Below are 22,723 nucleotides of genomic sequence, written 5' to 3' on the forward strand. Positions count from 1 at the left end.
ATAAATTGGGAGACTGGGGTTGACGTATACACATGTATGCATGCTCTGTCATGTCTGGCTCTGGCGACCCCATGGGCTGTAGCCCTCCAGGCTCCTTTGTCCACGGGATTTTTCAAGCAAGAATACTGGAATGGGTTGCCATCTCCTCCTCCTAGGGATCTTCCTGACCCAGGGATCTAAACCATGTCTCCTGTGTTTCCCACATAGGCAGGTGAATTCCTTACCAATGAGCCACCTGGGAACCCCTGACATATACACGCTACTATATATAAAATAGGTAACTAATAAGGACCTGCCGTATAGTGCAGGGAACTCAACTCAATGCTCTGTAATGACCTATATGGGAAAAGAATTAGAAAAAGAGTTGATATATGTATACCTATAATTGATTCACTTTGCTATACACCTAAAAGTATACTAGCACATACTAGTATACTGTATATAGCACACCATTGCAAATCAACCATGCTCCAATAAAGATTTTTTAAAAAAGAAATTGTAGAAGTCAAAAAAAGTACAACAGAAATGAATGCTTTTGACTGATTTTTTTTTTTTTTCAGTAGAATATGACTCAGTCAAGGAAAGAATCAGGAAATATGAAGATACATCAGGGGGATCTTTAAAGCCAAAATGCAAAGACAAAGAAAGAACAACAACAACAAAATAGAATAGAACACTTAAGAACTATGGGGAAATTTAAGAATGTAAAATATATGTATAATTGAAATACCATAAGGAGAAAAAAAGGGAGCAAAGCAGAAGAAATATATACGTAATAATGGTGGAGAACTTCCTAAAATTAATGACAGACACTAAAGCACTGATACAGAAAGTTTGGAGAACATCAAGCAGAAGAAATTCCAAAAAAGCTCCACTTAGGGCAATGGCACCCCACTCCAGTACTCTTGCCTGGAAAATCCCATGGACGGAGGAGCCTGGTAGGCTGCAGTCCATGGGGTCGCTAAGAGTCAGACACGACTGAGCGGCTTCACTTCGACTTTTCACTTTCATGCATTGGAGAAGGACATGGCAACCCACTCCAGTGTTCTTGCCTGGAGAATCCCAGAGACGGGGGAGCCTGGTGGGCTGCCGTCTATGGGGTTGCACAGAATCGGACACGACTGAAGTGACTTAGCAGCAGCAGCAGCAGCAGATACATACTACTCAAGCCGCAAAAATACAAAGAAAAAGAAAAAACTCTTTAAAGACATTGGAGGAAGGGAGGGAATGCTGTCTGAAAAAGAATAAGGGTAAGAATCACATTGCACTTCTCATGAGAAACTGCAAGAAGAAACAGGAGTAAGATAACATGTTAAAAGAAAAAAAAAAATCCTCTAAGCTAGAATCCAGCAAAATTAACTTTTGTAAGTGAAGGAAAAAGGACAAACAAAAACTGAAGATACCCACTGCAAACAGACCTGCCCAGTAAAAAATGTGAAAAGAAATTTTTCAGAAAGAAAGAAAATTCTAAGGTCAGAAACTTAGATCTACTTAAATAAAGGAAGTGCTAGAGAAAGAATTAAGGTATTTTTCTTTTTCTTATTTTAATTTATTTAAAATACCACTGCTTTGTAAAGGAACAATAGTAGGATATATTGAGTGTTTATAAATTATGTTTAATGTAAGTGTCATGAATGACATAATGTCATAGGGATGGGAAGGAGAACTGGAAATATTTTGTTATAGGTTACCTACACCACATATGAATCAATGTAGTATTATTTGAAGGATAACAGATTAGTTAAAAAGTAGTGAAACAAACAAACAAAAACCCTTTAGGACAGCACTCAGTTTTATAAAGACAAGTATAACTGATACACTAAGATAAGAGATAAAATGAAGTCATGTAAAAATGTTCATTAAGCCAGAGAAGACAGAAAACAGGAGAAGGAAAGAAACAATGAATGCATGCAATGAATGGAAAATAGTTACAAATTTGGTGGGTATTAATCCGACTATATCAATAAACACCTTAAGTATAAATTGTATAGATATAATAAGACACACAGATTGTATAGTGGGTTAAAAAAGACTCAATTATACATCATCTATGAGAAACCCACTTTAAATATGAAAAACTGATGCTAAAAACAAAGCAATGAGGAAAGAAATACCATGGTAACACCAATCAAAAGAAAACTGTAGCAGCTGAGTTAATCTAAGAGCAAGCTGACTTCAGCACAAGGAACACTATCAAGCATCTAGGGTGGATTTTGACAAGAATAAGAAAATGAACATCAAAAAGTAATGTATATTGCGATGACCTTGAAAGGAGGGAAAGTAGAGAAAATCAGATCAAAAGCTGGTCATTTGAAAATATAATTGATAAATCTCTCAGTCAGTCTAATAAATAAAAAATAGAGAAGACAGACATTACACATTTCAGAAATGAGAGAAGGGCTGTCATTATTGCTTTCATGGACATTAAAGAGTGATAAAAGAATGTTATGGACAGCTCTATGCCCATAAATTTGATAACTTAGATGAAATTCCTTGAAAGACATGAATTACCAAAATTCACACAAGGAAAAATAGATGAGCTGAATAGACATATAGGTATCAAAGAAATCAAATTAAAAAATGAATAACTTTCCAGAAAATAAATCACCAGACCCTGATGGTTTCACTGGTGATTTGTACCAAACATTTAAGGAATAAATGATAATATTCTATATAACTTTCTCAGAAAATAGGAGCAGAAGGAACATCTCCTAATTCATCCTATGAAGCCAATATTAACCTAATATTAAAACCAAGTAGACATTACAAAAAAGGAAAACTACAGACTAAAGTGTGTAGCATGGAAAGGAAGAGGCTGAATGATAGGATTTGGGGGAAAAAATAAGATATCTTATAAAAACTAAGGGAATATGAATACACTATGGATTACATAATAATTTATCAATATTCACTTAGCATTGTTGTTGTTCAGTCATGTCCCACTCTTTGCGACCCTGTGGACATGCCAGCCTTCCCTGTCCTTCACTATCTCCCAAAGTTTGCTCAAACTCATGTTCATTGAGTTGGTGATGCCATCCAACCATCTCATCTTCTGTCATCCTTTTATCCTCCTGCCTTCAATCTTTCCCAGCATCAGGGTCTTTTCCGGTGAATTGGCTCTTTGCATCAGGTGGCCAAAGTATTGGAGCTTCAACATCAGTCCTTCCAATGAATATTCAGGCTTGACTTCCTTTGGGGTTTTTGACTTCTTTGATCTCTTTGCTGTCCAAAGGACTCTCAAGAATCTTTTCTAGCACCACAGTTTGAAAGCGTCAATTTTTCAGCGTTCAGCCTTTTTTATGGTCCAACTCTCACATCCATACATGACTACTGGAAAAACCATAGCTTTGACTGGATGAATCTTTGTCGGCAAAGTGATGTCTCTGCTTTTCAATATGCTGTCTAGGTTTGTCATAGTTTTTCTTCCAAGGAGCATCTTTTTAAATTTCATGGCTGCAATCACTGTCCACAGTGATTTTAGAGCCTAAGAAAATAAAGCCTGTCACTGATTCCATAATTGGCTTATTAATTATATCAAATGTATGATATTAATGTAAGATGTAAAATCATAGGAGAAACTGAATGTGGGGTATATAGAAACTCTGTGTTCTAATTTGAATTTTTCTATAAATATAAGACTGTTTTTAAAAATAAAAGTATTTAAAAATAAAGTTTCACTCTATAAAAGAGTATTAAGAGAATAAACAGGTGAGTATATTTACTTCTTATGACAAACATGGTTTATAACTATAAGTGAAGAAGTAAACTTTTAAAAAAAAATTACATTCAACACAGAGAGTGAAGGAAAATGAAGAAACAGAGGAATATATTTCAAATGAAAGAACAGATAAAACCTCAGAAAAAGACACTACTGAAGTGGAGGTAAGTGATTTACCTGATAAATTGTTGAAAGGGTACAAACGTCTAGTATTTGCAAAATAAATGTCACAATGCGTTGCAGAGTTACTATAGTTAGTAATTCTGCCTTTTGTATTTGAAAGGTGCCAGGAGAGTAAGATTTAAAAGTTCTCATCACAAGAAAAATGTGGACATCTTTTACTTGTTATTATACAAATATTATGTTGTATAAATTGATACAGCCACTATGGAGAACAATATGGAGGTTCCTTAAAGAACTAAGAATAGAGCCACCATATGACCCTGCAATTTCACTCCTGGGCATATATCCAGAGAAAAACATGATCTGAAAGCTTACATGCATCGCAGTATTCATTGCAGCACTGTTTACAGCAGCCAAAACATGGAAGTAACCTAAGTATCCATGGACAGAGGACTGGATAAAGATGTTGTACATATATACAATAGAATATTACTCAGTCATTAAAAAGAATGAAATAATACAATTTGCAGCCACACGGATGGACCTAGAGAGTGTCGTACTGAGTGAAATAAGTCAGCTAGAGAAGGAGACATATTGTATGACGTCTCTTATACGTGGAATCTAAAAAGAAATGATACAAATGATCTTACTTACAAAACAGAAAGAGACTCACAGACTTAGAAAGCGAACTTATGGTTGCCTGAGGGGAATGGATAGGTAGGGAGTTTGGGGAAGTCATGTACACACTGGTATATTCAAAATGGAAAATCAAGAAGGACCTATTGTATAGCACATGGAACTCTACTCAATGTTATGTGCCAGCTTGGATGGGAGGGGGACTTGTGGGAAAATGGATACATGAAAATGTATGACTGAGTTTCTTCACTGTTCATCTGAAACTACCATAACATTGTTAATTGAATATACCCCAATACAAAATAAAAAATTTAAAGTTTGAAAAAAAAAACAAAAGCATTATGTTGTACACCTGAAATGAATACACTGCTACATGTCAATTATGTCTCAAATGAAAAATAAAGGAGTACAATATAAATGTTACAAAGATTCTCATCAAGTTCAGGAGAACAATGGGTGAACAAAGTGAGAACTTCAACAAAGAGGTAGAAAATAAAGGAAAATACCAACTTGAAGTCCCAGAGCTGGAGAATACAATATCTGAACTGGAAAACACAGTAGAGGGCTCAACAGCAAACCAGATAAAACAGAAGGAAGGGCCAGTGAACTGGAAGACAGGGCAATGGAGCTCATTCAATCAGAATGGCAGAAAAAAAAAAAATGAGAGAGTGAAGATAGCATAAAGGACTTAAGTGGTGTAGCTCAAAGCCCTTGAAAATACTGAAAAAAAATTCACATTATAGGAATGTTCTTTGCCTCTTTTAGGAAACAGGATTAAAATAAAATAGGTTATTGACATAAAATATGGAATAAGTATAAATTAAACTTGTTTTGTGCACACAGATATAGAAATATTTTCTAGCCTACACAAAAGGCGATCTTTACCCAGTGCTTTCTTTACTTGTGCTCAGAGAACTAGCACAAGTGCTGAAAGTGTCTGTTTCTGGGGTTTGACCCTCTTTTCTCAACCTAACTTTAATCAGGGTTAAGTTATACAAAATTAAGTATTTGAATTTAGAATTTTAATTTCTACTTAATAGATGACCCCATCCTTAAGTTTATGGAAGCATATTTCTAGCACATATGGAAGAAGTGAAAAAGAAGATTCTTTTCTGAATTTTATCCTCTCTACGATGTTAATATGATCTCAGGTTATAACTGCAAGAGTGAAAGAGATGAGCTAGGCTCACTCGCACGCCATATGGAAGGGAAGCTTAGACAGAAGATATTAGAAAGCTTATAATCTGCAAACAGATTATAACTGCTGCATGTGTGACTGCTGCATGTCAAGCTGATAACCATAAAATAGGTGTAAATAAGGGCTCACAAGGAAAATTAAGAGTTTTTTGAAAAGTCACTTCAAGCACACATTATTTACTGGAAGCTAATGAGCTTCTGAGAAAGGTAATAGCCTGCAGCATTCCAAATTAGAGCAGTCTTTCTACTGAAGCGTCCCTGGTGGCTCAGAGGTAAAGAATCCCGCCTGCCAATACATGAGACATGGGCTCGATCCCAGAGTCAGGAAGATCCCCTGGAGGAGGAAATGGTAACCCACTCCAGTATTCCAGTACTCTTGCTTGGGAAATCCTATGGACAGAGAAGCCTGTCAGGCTACAGTCCATGGGGCCACAAAAGAGTTGGATACAACTTAGAGACCAAACAACAACAAATACTACTGATGCGACAAAAGGAAAAATTACAATCAAGTAAAATATGTAAACTAGAAACTCGGATCATATGGTAACAGGTAATCTGCTGCATGTGATTCACCAGGACTGCGTCTGCTGTTCCACTTACTCAACCACATGGCCGTGTTAGTTGCTCACGTTCTTTGTTATCGCTTCCCTGGTATCTATAGAAATGACTGGTATTGATAACTTCCCTTCCTTAATATTAGGGAAAAGTCTAGTATCCTCTCAATGTCTCTCTCTCCTTTCACTGACCCACAATTATGGCTCCAAACACACAAAAGTCCATTCTCCAGAGACTATATACTGTTCCTACCGTACATCATGACTCTGATCTTGTAAAGAGGAATAGAGGCCCCTCATGATAAAACTTGAGGGAAAACATATTGAGAAAAGATGTGCAGCAACCGACAGTGCTGAAGAGCCAATGGGTGAGGTGAGCGGAGGCTCAGTGTTCAGTAAAGTTCTTTTTACTGAGAACACGTGTGTGTGTGCAGGAGGGTGGAGGGTGCAGGAGGAGCGGTCCTGATGGAGAAGGAAACAGTCAGAGACAATTTGCCAGGAGGAATTCTTGTTCCATGCTTGCTCTCCCAACATCATTATTATTAGCACACTCTCCATTCTCATAAATGATGCAGTTTAGACAATAAATCATTCTGTCAGCCTAAGATCAGTCACCAAGTCTCAGTTTTTGAGTAACTTAATGCAGCTGAGATTTTTCATCTACTAATGATGCCTGCCTTATTTTACTACTTTCCCATACTTAAGTTTATATCAAATATGTTAAATTATTTTTCATTGTAAATTATTTCCATATCTTAGCTGACAATTCCTAACATCCTTAAAATTATCCCAATCTATGCACCAGTCTCACCTTGCATGAAGAAAGGAAAATTGAGACATAGCAACTTTACCATTATGATTCTGTTTTCCCATCTAGCAACAATGTTCTAGTATACCACATTTCTAGTTACTTTAATTTACTCATTTTAACTCCCCAAAGATTACAATCATAATGTGCAGAAAGAAAGAGAGAAAGAAGGAGAGAAAGCACATAAGTAAATATAACAAGGTTCCTGCTGCTCCACTATGATGAAAATAATTAACTTGACTTGATAACTAACTTATTAAAAGTGCCTGGACATGGCTTCTAGGCTAAAATTATTGTTATGCAAAAGTCATCAGTCTCAGAAGATTCTTATATCTTTTGATCTTAATTTAGATTACAAACGCACAACAAGAGCAGATGCAAAGTACTTGGGTATGCTTTATAGCGTTTGTTGAATTAGTAAAGATAATATAAAACCATTATTAAAGAGTATGAATATAGTTGTGAACTTTCTTATAAGCTTTTTTTCTTGCCTTCTTGATTCCCTTTGTTATAATTATCTAACAATTATGTGTGACCCTTAAGCAGTTTCTGTGTGTGTGTGTGTGTGTCTGTGTGTGTGAGTGTGTGTGTGTGTTCACTGTCAGTATTGTTTGGTAGGTTGTTGTTACAATAAGAAATTTACTTCTTTTTCTTTTAAAGTACACCATAAGTCAAAAAAGGAATCTGAATCAAGCACTAAGCTCTTTATTTTCTGAAATTTGAGAACATATACCTTAGAAAACACCAGGGAATGCAGTGATATCTTCATCTTCATTTCTCTCGACACCAAGCCACCTCTCACCCATCCATCTGCTCAGCAAACATCTGGGAGCCCTGTTCTGTGTCAGGCACTGTGCTGGGTGCCGCACGAATCTACTCGGTTACCCAACCTCTCTGAGCTGCAATTTCCTAGTCCATAAAATTGGAATTGTAATTTAACTTCCACAGAAAATTACTAGACAACCTGGAAATCCCAAATTAAGCTCATCAACTCTCTGAAATGACTCATGACCCTCTGTGGGTTCCTACACACCGTCCAGGTATTTCTATTATATTCTGTATATCTATTTTGCAATTATTTTTCAATGTCCTTTCAGCCCATAGACTGTGAACTCCAGGAGGGACTATAATTAGATAACACCTCTTAAAATTCACAGCGGTTAGGTTACTAGGCAACTAAAATATTATTGAATCAAGTGAAATAATTAACTAATTGATTGAAGCATTACCTTTAAATGGCAATTGTTGTCTCATGAAATGGTAGACTATATGTTTAAATGTGTGAACTTAATTAATAAATATGAAATGTAATTGATTGAACTCATGTAGTTGATGAACTAATGTGTCTATCACTCTCAACGTCTTGAGCTTTCTCAGTCTACCAATCAGCCCAAAAGGGGACTCCCCAGAGCTACCTTTCCTCTCACTCACCTTCCCACAGTGTTCTTCTGCAACCTGCTCTTTTTCTAATACCATCTCTCTATGGCCAAACTCAGAACTGGTGGATTTATTTACAACTTAGATGAGCAAAGTCAATATCCTATAAAATAGATTGTATGTGGGAAAAGGCCAAAAGCATACTGGTGTGGTGTTTGCAATAATGTTTTCAAGCTATGTTGTTAGGCCAGATGTTTTGTCATCAGTCCTGCCCTTTGCTACCGTCTCTTTAGCACCACAAGCAGGGAACTTGGAAACTACGCATCTCAGAATCCTTTCCAACAGCCTTGAGATTGGATTCTGAGTTCACTGGAGGTTTAGCCAGCAGAGAGAAGGAGCGTCTCTGGTCCCCTGGGCAGCAGCAGACACAGAGGGACTTATGTCCCCCACGTGCAGGCAGCTGGCATCACCAACACCTTCCTCTGATCCCCACACTCCTCGCCAAGGTCTTCATACAGCTCTGTCTAAAATGCATCAGGTGATTTCCGTTTTCCTGAAAAGAAACAATCTGACATAGTGTTCATAATAAAACATATATTTTATACCTGAGATATTAAAACGATGGCATTGGTCAGACAGTGACTTCTCTTCCCTCCCACCTCTCCACTCTGTGTCCATCGTCTTTCTCTGCTTTGTTTTTCTCACACCACACACCACCATCTGATGACCTACATTTTTTGTTCATATTTTTAATTGTCCTTCATAGTGGAAACACCATGACAACAAAGGTCTTTGTTTTACAGATTGTTAAGTGTCCAGTTTCTAGAAGAGTGCCTGCTGTGTGATTGTTTTTCTACCAAAATATTTTAATGAATGGGTGATTCTGAGGGAACACTTTTTATTCCAGAGAGAATTTGTATTTGCTTCTGCCAGGCTCCTGCAGTCTTCCCAACACAGGATCACTTTTAAATTCAAGGTTCCACCTGCGGAGTTTCAAGCCACTGAATATGTATGAATTTCTGAGCTGAAACCATGGACATGCAGGCTTCAGATCAGGAAAACTCAGGAGAGACTGTCTTCTCTAGGTTCTAAGCCAACACTGAGGAGAAAATGCACCCCCACCGTGCAAGACCTCTATTGTGGTATCACTTCCTATCTGCGCTTATTCTCTCTTGTCCCCATGTCCGAGCTCCGAGGCCCTCGCCCACAGCGTCAGGTGATGAACTCCCAGGAACTCCTGCTACTACTGTGCTTGCTACCAGTGAGGCCCTTTTTTCCCCTCTCTGTTCCTTGCTTCAGTTTGTTACCCTTTCTAAACATCCAGCCTGCTTAAACCCTAAAATCCCATTTTTAATTTTACCCAGAGTCATCAGCGGTTCTCTACCAGGGAGGGCTTCTCTGCATGTCTGCCCCCGTGTTGGAAAGGGGAGGCCCTTTTAATTGCTTGCATTATTTCTATAATCAGACCAAAATAGATCCTCTGAAAAGGAAGAAGAATCTGGTAAGACACTACTTCTTGTAGGTAATATTGTCAACTGTTTAAACACTGTATTTTATAAATATAGGAGCAGCAGCCATAACTGTCATTTTCATAAAGTGAGATTTCAACAAGTCTGCCTCTGCATAATCCGCCTTTTCTTTATGTCAAAACAGAGTTCTCTTTACTCTGAAATTCAGATCATTTTCTTGTTTTGAACCAGGGCTCAAGATATGCCTTTGGGCCCCATCCAGCGAGATGATCCCTTAAGAGCATCTTATTTCTCCTTGGATGCCTTTTGTAGCTTTCAGATCTATGTCTTTCGTGTTTCCCAGAAGAAGAAGCAAACATTTATGAGCGAGACTCAAAGGAAACGTCTTGTCTTTGCAAGTAAAGTGAAAACCAGAAGCAACAGTGCTATCCATTCCTTAGATACTTCTGGCATAAACTCATCAGCTCACGGATTCAATACATCCTCAGGGTGAGGATCCTGTGTTGGAATAATGATCAAGGTATACTCCCATGAGACTGCTCAGGGAGAGGCATATTATTTTTGTCATGCCATATTTTGTGGTTTTAAATTATAAAATAAAATATAGGAAGCAGAAAAAGTTTTTTAAATTTTTAAATTAAATTTATTTTTAATTAAAGGATAATTGCTTTACAGTGTTGTGTTGGTTTCTGCCAAACATCAACTTGAATCAGCCATAGGTATACATATGTCCACTCCTTCTTTAACCTCTCTCCCACCTTCCTCCCCATCCCACCCCTCTAGGTTGTCAGAGAGTCCCGGTTAGAGTTCCCTGAGTCATACCGTAAATTCCCACTGGCTATCTATTTTACATATGGTAGTGTATATGTTTTCATGTTATTCTCTCCATTTGCCCTCCCTTCTCCTTTCTTCCCCTAACCTGTATCCATAAGTCTGTTCTCTATGTCTGTTTCTCCATTGCTGCTCTGCAAATAGGTTCATCACACCATCTTTCTAGATGCCATATGTATGTGTTAGTGTATGCTATTTTTCTCTTTCTGACTTACTTCACTCTGTATAATAGGCTCTAGGTTCATTCACCTCATTAGAACTGACTCAAATGTGGTCCTTTTTATGGCTGAGTAATACTCCCCTGTGTATGTGTACCACAGCTTCTTTATCCACTCATCTGTTGATGGACTTCTAGGTTGCTTCCATGTCCTGCTGCTGCTGCTGCTGTTGCTGCTGCTGCTGCTGCTGCTAAGTCGCTTCAGTCATGTCCAACTCTGTGCAACCCCATAGACAGCAGCCCACCAGGCTCCCCCGTCCCTGGGATTCTCCAGGCAAGAACACTGGAGTGGGTTGTAATAAATGGTAGAGTACATGTGTTTTTTTCAATTTTGTTTTCCTCAGGGTATATGCCTAGGAGTGGGATTGCTGGGTCGTATGGTAGTTTTAGTCCTAGTTTTTAAAGGAATCTCCATACTTTGAAAGCAGAGAAAGTTTTATCTGTTACAATATTTGAAAGGAGACAGGGAATGTTACTGACTAGAATATTCTTTTCATTCCTTTTACCAAAAAAAGCAACGTTGAAAATGTGTTTTTCTACATAGATGGCTCTCTTTCCTGTAGGTAAGTATGTCATATTGGTTTGGAACGTTCCCCTTAAAACTTAAGGGCTCAAATGGAGATACAGACTTAGAGAACAGACTTACGGATGTGAGGTGAGGTGGGGAGGAGAGGGTGTGATGAATGGAGAGAGTAGCATGGAAACATATACATTACCATATGTGAAATAGACAGCCAATGGGAATTTGCTGTATGATCCAGGGATCTCAAACCAGGGCTCTGTGACAACCTAGAGGGGTGGGATGGAGAGGGAAGCAGGAGGGAGATGTAAGAGGGAGGGGACATATGTATATCTATGGCTGATTCATGTTGATGTTTGGCAGAAACCAATACAATATTCTAAAGCAATTATTCTTCAATTAAAAATAAATAAATTTTAAAAAACTGAAGGGTTCAAAGATTCTCCTGTATTCATATTTACATAAAAACCTCTTCTCATTTGGATTAAATGCATTCCTCTAAAAATGTCATTCTTTTAAGGCTGTGATTTTTTAAAACTCTATTTCAATTTAGCTTTGCAGGACCCCCTGAAATTGGGAGATGCTCAGCCTCGTAAGGAAGATGCTTCACCTGTAAGAGTTCTGGGTTTTTTTTTTTCAAAGACCACTGACCAGACATGGCAGATGCTAAGGAATTTTCAGCTTTTTGTCAAAGGCTTATTTTCTAATATGCCTTGCCATGAAAGGAAGCTGGGACAAGTCAAGTTTTGGTAACATTTGAATAACTGGGATAAGATTACCTGAGTGTGATTGCCTTAATATTTTCTTTTGTAAGCAGTTTTATTAATATACTTCTAATGCTTTGTCTACTTGTTTCAGGAATCTTCCTTTCTCTCCTTCCTCCTCCTTCCCATCCTTCTTTTCTTTCTTCCCTTTATGTCTGAATCAGTTTCTCCTCTCTTTCATTCTATAAGTGTATAAATAACTGGAAACTCATTATTACATCAATTTGGTTAACTGTTCCATTAGGACATAAAGCTTGTTAAAGATGTCTCCACTGCTCACATGCAGCTTAAACTAGCTTCAAACAAGGAAATTAAGGGAGTATAATAAACAGTTTGAAGTGTCAATGTTGAAAATCCTATTGCATAACAGTGTTGGGAATGTGTACCCACCCAGGGACTTCTTCACTAAGACATCTTTACTACCATGAAATATTCCGTGTTTCTGATTGTGACCCTCAACAGCAGAATGATCTATAGGTGCTTGTTAAAATGTAGGTTCCTGGGACCTGCAAGTACCCAGAGAATCAGATTTCATCAGCCTGAGCTGGGCTTCTTTGTCTTGCACAATTAGCAAGCTCTTTGCAAGATGGCCAGAGGGATTCACACTCTGGTTTTAGAACTAAGCCACCTGAGTCTGAGCCCTGCTTTCACCACTTGCTACTTGTGGATTTGGGGGAAATTGGTTAATTTCCCTATACTTCAATTTTCTCGTATGTAAAGCAGATATAATAACAGTACTCACCTCAAAGGATTCCTGGAGGAAAAGAATGACCTAACACATAGAGTGCTTGGAACAGTGTCTAATATATAATTACATCCTACAGTGCAATCTACTATGATTCTTTCCTGACGATTAACATTTACAACCCCAGAAAACAATTCAATCATCCTTCTTTAAATAACTTTGAAAGTTGTTGATGTTGTTTTCAGCTCTCATTTTAAAGCCAGCTTTATTGAAATAAGTGTGTGTTCGTGCTAAGTCACTTCAGTCACGTGCAATTCTTTGTGACCCTATGGACTGTAGCCACCCATGCTCCTCTGTCCATGGGATTCTCCAGGCAAGAATGCTGGAGTGGGTTGCTGTGTGCTCCTCCAGGGGAATCTTCCAGACTCAGCGACTGAACCCACATCTCTTACATCTCCTGCCTTGGCAGGTAGTTTCTTTACTACTAGCACCACCTGTACATACAATAAAACACCCATTTTTAGTGCAAAATTCGATGAATTTTGATAAATACATACACCCTCATCATCTCCACCACAATCATGATGTGGAACATTTCCATCAGCCAGAAAGTACCTTCTGCCCCTTTATTGGCAATTCCCAACCCTGGGTCTAGGCAACCAGGGTCTGCCCTCTGTCTCTATAGATTGGTTTTACCTTTCCTAGAATTTCATATAAATGGAAACATGACACATGTACTCTTTTTTGCCTGTTTTTCTTCTTTTTTCCTCAGCATTGTTTCTGTGATTCATCTGTGTTGCTGTCTAGATTAGTAGTTTCTTTTCTGCTACTGAGCTGTGTTTTATTTTATGGATGTACTGTAAGTTGCTCATCCACCCATTTGTTACTGGGCATTTGAGTTGTTTCCTATTTGGGGTTACTATAAGTAACTCAAGTAACCTTTTTGTTGGCAGCTAGTTTCATTTTTTCTATTTAAAAATGACTAAGGTCAAGGACTCAGAAAATAGTCTGTCTTCACATGATCAATTTTGGAAAACCTTGAAGACTTGTAAGAGCAGGGTGTGGTGTGAGGGACTAAGCTGGGAAAGAAAGAGCAATATGGAAAACTAAGTGTTAAAAATTTTTTTTTTTTTTTAAATTTATGTGGCCACATCATGCAGCATGTGGGATCTTAGTTCTCCAACCAGGGATCAAACCCAGTCTCTTGGCCGTGAAAGGGTAGAGTCCTAACCACTTGAATTTCCCTAAGTGTATTTTTTAACTAAGTTAGAATAAAAGCTTTACCTTAGCTGTGGACTCCTTTTTTCTTTATGGACAACATATCTTCGTGTGACTGAACTATTCTTTTTAAACCTGTCAAGTTTTGCTCATATGAAATATCTTTTACTTATTTTTTACAAATATCTTTACATAACATGTGCTGTGCTTAGTTGCTTAGTCATGTCTGACTCTTTGCAATCCAACATAGTTACACTCAATAAATACCTTTGAACTAGTTTGCCAAAGTTTATTTTGCAGTATCCATTAGCCCATTTATCTTAGGACCTTTTTCTGTCACTGTTTCTATCTTATGTTTTCCTCTCAGTTTCCTGAAGTCAGTGCAGTGGTAAGTTATTCCTGTGAGGGAAGCATTTTAAAAGCAGCATTAAATATGTTGAGATTCATAAAAGAACATTTTGGCCTCCTTTTGGAGCACAAACAATTTATGAATAGCAGTGTTATGTAATGATATCAGAGCTAAAAGAGTCAATATAATTAATACTCTGGGACATAAAATTAAAATACAGGGATCTGTTGTGTTAATACATTTAGCAGATTTTTCAAATATGAGAATTAACAAAACCTCTCAGGATTGCCAAAGCACGAGGACATCACTGTTTACCTAGAAGAGGATGGCATGGTATCCAGATAAGCTTAGGATTTCCCAAATCACCAAGTCCTGGTTCCTTTCTGCTTAATGGTTCTTCCTTTAAGTTGTCTCTTTCCTTTCACATTTTCCAATAAGCAGCAAGAGAAACCAGCCTGTTCCTTCAACACATTGCTTAGAAATTGCCTTTGGTGAATATCCAAATTCATTGGTGCCACATAACCTGCAGCCGCCAATGCTGCTGACGTCTGCCACTGTATAAGGATTTCCTTTCCTCCATTTTCTGATAATGGGTTCATTTCCATCTGTGCCTTCCCTGGCAGTACTTTTGCCAGCAGATTATTCATGATGTGCTAGGAATTCTCTCAGATTATGGAGGCTTTCTCTGCCCTGCTTCTGACTCCTCACTAGCAGAGTTAACAGTCATATGTTTACTAACAGTACTGTAAGCTTAAAAATATTCACAGCCTAAGACAGAATTATACTGTATTCAACAGAAATTTTCAGGACTTGAGCCTGGGAGGCAGCATCTCAAGAAACCCTGAGAGAACTTCCCTGAGGAGGCAAGGGGAGGAACCAGGTTATATAGAGGTTTGGCAACAAAGCGCAGATAGTCTGAACATCAAAAGATTATTCCTAATTAAAGAAAACCAGATATCCTAAGTTAGGGGGTTTAGTGCTTTTCTATGTACGGGAAGATGCAAGAGCCTGGGTTCACTGAAATCATTCAGTGAACCGTCTGGGGCACCTCAGCTGTCTGGGGCCTGCGTCCTGTGCTTTCCTCTGGGCTCACCAGCTATGGTGGCTGCAATCACTGAGGACTGTGACATCCTTTGTTTACTGACATTCCAGGAAATATTCCACTTCTCAAGACATTCCAAGCAACCTAGGCTTTTAAAAAAATCATGCTCCACAAAATTCTTCCAGTCTTGCCCCACTCCAAAGCTACTTTACATTTTGGGGATTTGTTACAGCAGGATCCCAATCCTGCTGGGACCAAAATCGTATTAGTTTCCCATTGCTACTATAATGAAAAGCCACAAATCTAGTTATTTAAAAGAATGGGCATGCATTACCTAATATTTCTGGAAGTCAGAAGTCTGAAATGGGTCTCACTGGGCTAGAATCAAAGTGCGTATGTGGCTGCTGCTTCTCTGGATGCTCTTGGGGAGAAAGGGTTTTCCAGCCTCATCCTTGTTCAGAGGCTGGACACATCTCTTGGCTACTCACTCCTCTCCATCTACAAAGCCAGTCATTCTGGTCAAGAGTTTCTCACACTGCTTCCCTCTGACTCTTTCTGATGAGGACACTGACACATTTGCCTCTATCTTTCATTTGTAAGGACCCTTGTGATTATACTAGGCTCACACAGGTCATCTGGGATGATTTCCCATCTCAAGGTCAGTTGGTTACAATCCTAATTCTATGTGCAACCTTGGGGGGAAGGGGGCGGCAGAGGATGAGATGGTTAGATAGCATCTCCTCCATAATGGACATGAATCTGAGCAAACTGGGGAGCTAGTGAAGGACAGGGGAGCCTGGCAGGCTGCAGTCTATGGGTTCACAAGAGCTGGACATGACTTAGCAACTGAACAACAGCAACAAAACTCCCCCTTGCCACATGCCATAATCTATTCACAGGGTTCAGGGATCAGGAGGTGGCATTTTGGGGCCAAGACCAGAGTGACAGGTATGGGGTGTATTATTCTGCTGACCAGACCACTCTAATGTTAACAAACACCATTGTTTTGAGAAAGTAGAATGAACTATATTTCTGTCACCCTCGAAGATCCCCTGGAGTAGGAGATGGCAACCCACTTCAGTATCCTAGACTGGAGAATTCCATGGACAGAATTCTACAGACCATGGGGTCACAAAGAGTCAGAGGCAACTGAGAGACTGCTGCTGCTGCTGCTGTCACTTCAGTTGTGTTTGTCTCTGCGCGACCCCATAGACAGCAGCCCACCAGGCTCCCCCATCCCTGGGATTCTCCAGGCAAGAACACTGGAGTGGGTTGCCATTTCCTTCTCCAGTGCATGAAAGTGAAAAGTGAAAGTGAAGTCGCTCAGTCATGCCCGACCCTCAGCTACCCTATGGACTGCAGCCTACCAGTCTCCTCTGTCCATGGGATTTTCCAGGCAAGAGTACTGGAGTGGGGTGCCATTGCCTTCTCCGCCTGAGAGACTAACACTTTCATTTTTTAACTTTTGGTATCCCCAAACCCATGTTGCTTCATGAATGTCTATAACAGGGCCAGAAATTTAGGGAATCTGACCTCATGCTGTTCCACTTTCTTTAATTAAAACCTCACATTGCAAAAGTGACGTGGATGCTAACATGGTCCCAACCATCACAAGTTACCTGGTATCTAACCAGGTGCATTTCAAACACATTGAGGGTAAAGGACCTTAAGGAGGAAAAAAGAATAATAGAGAGGAAAAAATATAATGAAGTTTGACAATTTACCTTGATAAACGGTACAGCCAGTGCTTTGCTTGCTAAAAAATAAAGAGAAGTTCTGCTCCTGAAATATTTTTAAAAAGTACATGTGCACTAGTACCTCATATTTCTCCCTCCTACCCCCACCTGCTTTTCTCTAAATCCCTCTTGGCTTGTGAACTTGTGGTTCTGGTTTATGAACTAGACCAAGAAGCCAAAGAGATGAATTCTTCAGTCGCAATACTGTTAATTTGAACTGAATGGTAATAATGTCCCAGATAAAAAGGAAAAACAGTGGTTATAAAAATCCCCAGGTTTAAACAGATTCATAAAACCCATTTCCAGGTCAAGCACACTTAATGAGCTGACTGCAGATCAGTGCTTCCAAAACTGTAATATGCATATGAGTTAACTAGGATTTGTTCAATAAAAGTTCTGATTCAGGTTTGGGGTGAGACCTGAGAACTATATTTCTTTTTTTTTGTTTCTTTTAGTCAAGTTTTATTTTATCTATTTTTGAATATTTATTTAGTCATTTATTTATTTGGTTGCACTCTTAGTTGTGGCATATGGGATCTAGTTCCCTGGCCAGGTATTGAACCTAGGCCCCTTCATTGACAGAGTGGACTCAGCCTCTGGATCACCAGGGAAGTCCCTGAAGCCTGTATTTCTGACAAGATCACAGGTCATGGTGTGGCTGCTGATTCACAGACCACACTCTGAGTAGCAAGGAGTTAGACGGCATCTCTGACTGTCATTGTCATTTGCAAGTGTGAAAAGAATACACAGTTGAATGCTTGTGTGCTATTGCCAATTGTGCTAACAGGGGAAACAAGGCATCTTGAGAAGAAAATTTTGATCTTTTCTGCCTGAGAGACAAAGTTACCCGCAAGTTGTTTTAAATCGAATACTTGTCCTTGTTAATATTTTGATGAAGTTGTCATGATGACTTTCCTGTGCTCAATAAAGTGAAAACAAGTAGGTTTTAAACTACACATCATCTATAAGAAAGAACTGATCTCAAAGATGATGAAATATTCAGGTGTTAATTTATCCACTTAAGGATAATTTTACTAAATCCCTACTGCAAATCATGTTCATTTCTGGGCACTTAGGCTGGAAAGATGTCTTCCCTAACATCAAGGAATTCTTGGTAAGTTTTCAGGGCACATCAGTCATTCAGATTAGAGAATGTCTTTCATCAGCCTTCAGTGGTTCCTGTACCTTTTGCTTTTTCACACACCCCACAGAGACTAGGGCCACAAAGAGAATAGGGACCACAAGCAGACTTCCTTTTATTACACTTCCCTTTATTGCATTTTTTTCTACAGCTTGAAGTTTCGTGACAACTCTGCATCAAGCAAGTCCATCGGAGCCATTTCCCCAACAGTTTTTACTCGTTTCATGTCTGTGTCACATTTTGGTAATTTCAAAGATTTTCCTGATTATTTTATTTGATATGTGATTTTTTAAAAGATATTTTTTCTGTGAACCATTTTGAAAATCTTAATTGAATTTGTTACAATATTGCTTCTGATTTATACTTTGATTTTTTGGCCCTAAAGCATGTGGCATTGTGGCCCCAGAGCTCCCTGGCTAAGGATGGAACCCCTACCCCCTGCAATGGAAGAAGTCTTAACTGCTGGGCTGCCAGGGAAGTCCTTCAGTGATCTCTGATTTTACTACTAAGACTTGCAGAAGACTGACAGATGGTTGGCATTTTTTAGCAACAAAGCATTTTTTTTAGTCAAGGCAGATACATTGTGTTTAGACATATTGCTATTGCACACTTCATAGACTACTGTGTAGTGTACACCTAGCTTTTATATGCACTGTTGTTCAGTCACTCAGTCGTGTCCAACTCTCTGTAACCCTGTGAACTGCAGCATGCCAGGCTTCCCTGTTCTTCGCTATCTCCCTGAGTTTGCTCAAACTCATGTCCACTGAGTCAGTGATACCATCCAACCATCTCATCCTTTGATGCCCCCTTCTCCTCTTGCCCTCAGTCTTGTCCAGCATCAGGATCTTTTCCGGTAAGTCGGCTCTTTGCATCAGGTGGCCAAAGTATTGGAGCTTCAGCTTCAGCCTCAGTCCTTCCTATGAACATTCAGGATTCACTTCCTTTAGGATTGGCTGGTTTGATCTCCTTGCAGCCCAAGGGACTCTCAAGAGTCTTCTCCAGCACCACAATTCAAAAGCATCAATTCTTCAGTGCTCAACCTTCTTTATGGTCCAACTCTCACATCCCTACGTGACTACTGGAAAAACCATAGCTTTGACTATAAGAAACTTTGTTGGCAAAGGGATGTCTCTGCTTTTTAATACACTGTCTAAATTTGTCATAGCTTTTCTTCCAAGAAGCAAGTGTCTTTTAATTTTCATGGTTGTGGTCACAATTTGCAGTGATTTTGGAGACCAAGAAACTAAAGTCTGCCATCGTTTCCATTGTTTCCCTATCTATTTGCCATAAAGTGATGGAACTGGATTCATGATTTTCGTTTTTTGAATGTTGAGTTTTAGGCCAGCTTTTTCACTCTCCTCTTTCAATTTCATCAAGAGGCTCTTTAGTTCCTCTTCACTTTCTGCTGTTAAAATGGTATCATCTGCATATCTGAGGTTGCTGATATTTCTCTGGGCAAACTTGATTCCAGCTTGTGCTTCATCCAACCCAGTATTTCACATGATGTACTCTGCATATAAGTTAAATAAGCAGGGTGACAATATACAGCCTTGACATACTCCTTCCCCAATTTGGAACCAGCCAGTTGTTCCGTGTCTGGTTCTAACTGTTGCTTCTTAATCCCCATACAGATTTATCAGGAGGCAGGTAAAGTGAAAGTGAAAGTCACTCAGTCGTGTCTGACTCTGTGATCCTATTCTCCCCGCCAGAATACTGGAGTGGGTAGCCTATCCCTTCTCCAGCTGATCTTCCCAACCTAGGAATCGAGCCAGAGTCTCCTGCATTGCAGGCAGATTCTTTACCAACTGAGCTATTTAGGGAAGGTGGTCTGGTAGTCCCATCTCTTTAAGAATATTCCAGTTTATTGTGATCTACATAGTCAAAGGCTTTCGCATAGTCAATGAAGCAGAAGTAGATTAAAAAAAATTATTTTGCTTTTTCTATGATGCAGCAGATATTGGTAATTTGATCTCTGGTTCCTCTGCCTTTTCTAAATCCAGTTTGTATATTTATTTAGAAGTTCTTGGTTCATGTACTGCTGAAGCCTAGCTTGAAGGATTTTGAGCATAATCTTGCTAGCATGTGCAATGAGTGCAACTGTACAGTAATTTGAACATTCTTTGGCATTAATTTTCTTTGGGATTGGAATGAACACTGATATTTTCCAGTCCTGTGGCCACTGCTGAGTTTTTCAAATTTGCTGGCATATTGAGTGCAGCACTTTAACAGCATCATATTTTATATGCACTAGGAAAAAAATTCATGTGACTCGCCTTATTGTGATATTTGCTTTATTTTGGTGGCCTGGAACTGAATCTAGAATGTCTGAAGAACTGCCTGCACAGGACACTCTCTAGCTGAGAGCTAACTTTGGTGAAACTGAGCAGGTCCTGGTAGAAAGGACTGAGGTAAATGTAATCCTTCCTAAAGAGTTTGTGTCTGAGGATGGTAAAGGCACAAGTGAATGAGTTAAGCAAGTCATAATCCAAGATGCAGAGGCATTACTTTGCAAATAAAGGTCTGTCTAGTTAAAGCTATGATTTTTCCAGTATTCATGTATGGATGTGAGAGTTGGACTATAAAGAAAGCTGAGTGCTGAAGAATTGATGCTTTTGAACTGTGGTGTTGGAGAAGACTCTTGAGAGTCCCTTGGACTGCAAGGAGATCCAACCAGTCCATTCTGAAGGAGATCAGCCCTGGGATTTCTTTGGAAGGAATGATACTAAAGCTAAAACTCCAATCTTTGGCCACCTGATGCAAAGAACTGACTCATTGGAAAAGACCCTGATGCTGGGAAAGATTGAAGGCAGGAGGAGAAGGATATGACAGAGGATGAGATGGTTGGATGGCATCACCGACTCGATGGAGTTTGAGCAAGCTCGGGAGTTGGTGATGGACAGGGAAGCCTGGCGTGCTGCAGTCCATGGGATCGCAAAGAGTCCGATACGACTGAGCAACTGAACTGAACTGAATCCAAGATGAAGGCATGTTGAGAAGAGTAATGCCAGTAGAAGAAAACAAACAACAACAACAAAAAACAGGTTTTATACAACCCTACAATGTATGACAACTAGAGGTGGACAAATGAGACCATCTGGACTCAACTTATTCTTCTACCTCATTTGCCTATACTTTCTCTCTTTTTCTTTTTCTTTTTTTTTTTTTTTTTAATGTACTCTGGAAATGGCACCACTTCCTTTTCATTTAAAAAAAATTTTTAATTGAAGTTGCTTTACAATGTTGTGTTAATTTCCGCTATACAGCAAAGTGATTCAGTTTTATATGTACATAGTGGCTCAGATGGTAAAGAATCTGCCTGCAATGTAGGAGACCTGGAGAAGACCCCCCTGGAGAAGGGAATGGCAACCCACTCTGGTGTTGCCTAGAGAATTCCACGGACAGAGGATCCTAGCTGGCTACAGTCCATAGAGTCACAAAATGTTGGACACAACTGAGGAACTAACACTTTGACTTTTTCCACATATATATAATATTATGTTTTTTCATATTCTTTTCCATGACGGTTTATCACAGGATACTGAATATAGTTCCCTGTGCTAAAGAGTTGGACCTTGTTGTTTATCCATTTGACATGTAATAGTTGGTATATGCTTGCTAATCCCCAACTCCCAGTCCATCCTTTCCCTCTCCCCCACCTTTGGCAATCACAAGTCTGTTCTCTATGTCCTTGAGTCTGTTTGTGTTTCACAGATAAGTTCATTTGTGTCATATTTTAGATTCCACATATACGTGGTATCATGTGGTATTTATCTTTCTCTGTTTGACTTACTTCACTTAGTATGATAATCTCTAGTTGCATCCATGTTGCTGCAAATGGCATTATTTCATTCTTTTTTATGGCTGAGTAATATCCTATTGTATATATGTACCACACCTTCCTTATCCACTCATCTACAACATCTAGGTTGTTTCCCTGTCTTGGCTATTATTGTAAACAGTGCTGCAATGAACACTGGGGTGCACGTATCTTTTTGAATTATAGTTTTGTTTGGATATATGCCCAGGAGTGGAATAGCTGGATCATATAGTAGTTCTATTTTTAGTTTTTTAGGGAAACTCCATATGGAGTTTGTTCTTCAAAATGGCTCTACCAATTTATATTCCCACCAACAGTGTAGGAGGATTCCCTTTTCTCTACACCCTCTCCAGCATTTATTATTTATAGACTTCTTAAATGATGGCCGTTCTGGCCAGTGTGTTCATTGTTCTCTTTTTGAACATCAGGGTCCTATCTTCCCACCTCCAGGCCTTCACTCACAAGTTTGCCTCTGCCTGAAAAACACAAAAGACAAAACTTTCTTTATTTTATCTTTTCTT

This window comes from Bos indicus x Bos taurus, chromosome 17, assembly GCF_003369695.1.
Source record: "Bos indicus x Bos taurus breed Angus x Brahman F1 hybrid chromosome 17, Bos_hybrid_MaternalHap_v2.0, whole genome shotgun sequence".
NCBI lineage: Eukaryota > Metazoa > Chordata > Mammalia > Artiodactyla > Bovidae > Bos > Bos indicus x Bos taurus.